The following is a 4,610-nucleotide window of genomic DNA, read 5'->3' as shown; positions in this document are numbered from 1 at the left end:
CCGCTGTGGTTCAAGGTAGCAGAACACAGTTTTCGGCCTATGGGGATTTCTATAGTTAAGGACCACAAGGTGACTGACATCGACGCTGATAAAATCATAGAAGGGTGCAGTTTTCAAGCACGACAAATTAATATGTTGAAGTCGAGGGTATAACCTACCAAAATAATTGAAAAACAGAAAAAGTTGTCGTTTTGAATTTTTCTAAAGACCTCTTTGAAATGGGGTATGCGGGGCCATGCGGAACTGCAGCCGACTCACAGGGGCAGGCAGCTGTAAAGGTCACGCGCATTTATACACCAAATGGACAAACATACAAATCTTACACATACCACCTGAAAGTCGACTCCTTATACTACCATATAGCAAAGCTCATCCCCCACTGTCTTTCACGTTACGGTGTTTACAGGCGCTTCCAGATTTCGGCAGTACACGTTGGATCCTGCGGGGAGGAGTGCGCCGCCCAGGGTGGGAGGGGGGCGGCCGCCAAACGTACAACTAAAACATCATTCACGATAATTTTCCGTCCGTTTGAGCTTACACCATATTCCCCCTACACTCACAAGCCTCTCCCAAATTGCTGACCGACCATAGCAGACTCCTTGTGCCATTTGTAGCGTAGAAAGCGATACGTAAAACCCCGTAGTCATGTCTGATCTCATATCTCGTAACGACTTTTTGTAATCGTCCCGCCCGCATGGTGCGCATGCGTTTCCGACGGTCCAATCAGATCGTAGTATTTCTGTGGCCTTTAGGATGTTGACCCTGAGGTCAGAAGTTGACCTTTTAGGACCCAGCAAGAAGGCCATGGGGGACATTTGTGACACAATGTGTAAAGCTTATAAGGCCTTTCTTCCTTGGTTAGATTCAAGTTTGCTTTACAGCATCTGTTTAAAGATTGACCTGTTATCTTTTGGATTTTTCACTGTAGATTTTAGAGTTGTTTTAACTAAAAGCTGTGACCTTTGTTATTTATCACAAACTGTGTAGCATATAAATACATAAGATCTGTGATTGTGAACTGTCTTGAGTTTTAACTGAAGCATTTTTCTTCATAAATATATAAGGGGCCCGTTATGTAATTCTAAGTATGGTAAACAATCATGGTAAAATACTTATTAATAGAGACTCATTCATGAATGAACTACACCTACAATTTCACTCAAGGCCTAAAAAGCTAGTCGACTGGTAATGATGACTGTGTTCAACTTTTATGCTCTGTCCCCAATACTATTATCTCAGGGCGGTGAGGTGTTCTATACCCTTTGGGTGCCCCCATCCTGACATAACTCTTATCTCACTCAGGGCAGTGAGGTGTTCTGTACACTGTGGGTACCCTCGCCCTGGGATAACTCTTATCTCAGGGCGGTGTGGTGTTCTGTACACTGTGGGTACCCTCGCCCTGGGATAACTCTTATCTCAGGGCGGTGTGGTGTTCTGTACACTGTGGGTACCCTCGCCCTGGGATAACTCTTATCTCAGGGCGGTGTGGTGTTCTGTACACTGTGGGTACCCTCGCCCTGGGATAACTCTTATCTCAGGGCAGTGAGGTGTTCTGTACACTGTGGGTACCCTCGCCCTGGGATAACTCTTATCTCAGGGCGGTGTGCTGTTCTGTACACTGTGGGTACCCTCGCCCTGGGATAACTCTTATCTCAGGGCGGTGTGGTGTTCTGTACACTGTGGGTACCCTCGCCCTGGGATAACTCTTATTTCAGGGCGGTGTGGTGTTCTGTACACTGTGGGTACCCTCGCCCTGGGATAACTCTTATCTCAGGGTGGTGTGGTGTTCTGTACACTGTGGGTACCCTCGCCCTGGGATAACTCTTATCTCAGGGCGGTGTGGTGTTCTGTACACTGTGGGTACCCTCGCCCTGGGATAACTCTTATCTCAGGGCGGTGGTGTGTTGTACTGCGAGTACCCTCGCCCTGACATAACTCTTATCTCAGGGCGGTGGGGTGTTCTGTACACTGTGGGTACCACCGCACCCCTATATAAGGCCTTATACCAGGGTCCATCCCTGACAATGTAATACATGCACCCCTATAGAAGGCCTTATACCAGGGTCCATCCCTGACAATGTAATACATGCACCCCTATATAAGGCCTTATACCAGGGTCCATCCCTGACAATGTAATACATGCACCCCTATATAAGGCCTTATACCAGGGTCCATCCCTGGCAATGTAATACATGCACCCTTATATAAGGCCTTATACCATGGTCCATCCCTGACAATGTAATACATGCACCCCTATATAAGGCCTTATACCAGGGTCCATCCCTGACAATGTAATACATGCACCCCTATATAAGGCCTTATACCAGGGTCCATCCCTGACAATGTAATGCATGCACCCCTATATAAGGCCTTATACCAGGGTCCATCCCTGACAATGTAATACATGCACCCCTATATTAGGCCTTATACCAGGGTCCATCCCTAACAATGTAACACATGTACCCCTATATAAGGCCATAAAAGAGGGCCCATCCCTGACAATGCAATAAATGTACCCCTGTTTAGGCCTTATATCAGGGTGCATTACCAGCATTTACCCGTATTTATCCAAATTTACCGGGTAAATATGTGCTAAATTTGGGTAAATATTGTACATCAGATTTACCAGGTATTTACACACCAATGGTAAGTTTGGTAAATCCGATATTTCATGCAGTGTACTGCGAGTCTTTAATCGATGGTTGGGCTACTAGTAACACTACTGCCGTTTGTGTGTGTGGGGGGGGCAGCATAGCGATAGCGTTGCTATGGATACGACCAATAGTAACCCTGGAAGACTGGAAAGTAGGCCACGCCAGACGGCAGTGCGGAGATTAAGTCGGACCCTACGTCTTCTCGGGGATGTCATATCATTACTCTACTTTAGGGAGTTTCCTGGGCCAATTAAGTCAGAACCAACCTGCCTTAATCCGTGGCAAAGAGTTAATCTCGCCGTTACGGAGTGAGCTGATCCGGGCCGATGCTGAGCTGATCCGGGCCGATCCCGCACAGCTGCGCCCGTAAAGGCTTTGATATTACATCGCTGTGCCCCAATATACCCACCACTGGAAATATTTGTGTGTGTTTGTGTGCGTATGTGAGTGCGTTCGTTCATGTAAATTTCAAACAAAAAAGAGGAATTTTGGGGTTCAGAAATTGTCTTTTTAAATGATCATTGATAAACGATGGGGGTGCATGATTACAACCTTTATGAACCAATAATAACCAATTTGAACACTCGAAACGCAGGTATGATTTTTATCGATGTATACCACAAGTTGTAATCCACGGCAGGTGTCGAATCTGCCCTCGGATATTAACCCCAATCACGGGCTAGCTTTACTCCACCTCGCTGTAAGAACGTTGCCCCAGTTTGGACATGACACGATCAGCCTAATCATGCGGCAGACAAATTCCAGTTTGGGAACACCAATTAGAGGCCTTTAGTGTACCAAGTCGCCGCACTGGGCTAATATATATACATATACATATAGATACTGATTCATGTATGACAGATGTGCTACAATGCAATGTTGTTTGGATACGGTGAGTGGACTATGATAGGAAAGGTTTGCAAAGTTTTTGCGGACACACGCCATGACCAACAAACCGACACAACAGAGATGTCATGTTACGGAAATGTGTCCTTAGGATGTAGACAGACTATAGATGCTTACGTTGGGATTACCTTGCAGAAACCCTGAGAGGACCTCTTTTGATAAGCAATTAAGGGTAGATATCAGTATCATACAGAACATTCAGGTCTGGTCCGGAGGATCAGGTCCGGGTCCGGATCTAAACCCTGATTATAGCAGTATAATAAAATCATATCATTTTGGTAGAGTGACACACGCTGCTTGCAGTACAGTGAAACTAAGCCTGGTTTATCTGCGCTTCTTATTGACCCGTCCTACATTGCCGCGGGGAGGGGCCAGTTACTGCCCTGGAGTGGACAGCGGAGTTTGCGTTACACAGACTAAGTGAAACATTTTTTGCATTTTGCCGCCTTAGCGCCAGGCCAGAATAGTCGCCGTTGTGATGGAGTGATGTTGAGATGAACGGACCTGTTCAATCCATGCCAAACATTTCTAAACCTGTTAAAACAGGCATTTGTCCAACTTGTTCGCACTGGCGCAGTGGTTAAAGTTTACGCATTCTAAACCAATGCACCCGGTTCAAATCCGGGGAGGTAGATTTTTTTTTTTTTTTTTTTTTTACATCCATTAAAATACTAATTTTTACATCCATTTGGCCACACCAATTTATTTCTTTGGTTAACGGATTCGCCGCTTCGTTTTTTTGCCGAATAGAAATAAAAATTAAAAAAAAACTTAAAAATGCCCCGCAACAGAGCTCACTCAAAACAGGCAGTGTAGTGAAATTTGCTGCAGTTCACGCAAATTTTAACAGGTGGCGTCTAGATCTAGATTCAGGCACATATGTGAATCTCTCCATGCGCCAATATCAGGTTTAGTTACTCTGTTCTATTTATATGACATTCTAATAACTAGAAAAAAACGTTCACACACGCAAACATTGGCAAAATGCCAGCTTTTTTAAAAGCACTTGTTTTATTTTTGGTAGAGTGACTCTTGTCAATTACGGAGACT

Source organism: Branchiostoma floridae, unplaced genomic scaffold (assembly GCF_000003815.2).
Source record: "Branchiostoma floridae strain S238N-H82 unplaced genomic scaffold, Bfl_VNyyK Sc7u5tJ_1585, whole genome shotgun sequence".
In the NCBI taxonomy this organism is placed as follows: Eukaryota; Metazoa; Chordata; class Leptocardii; order Amphioxiformes; family Branchiostomatidae; genus Branchiostoma; species Branchiostoma floridae.
Note: the sequence above shows the minus strand (reverse complement) of the source record.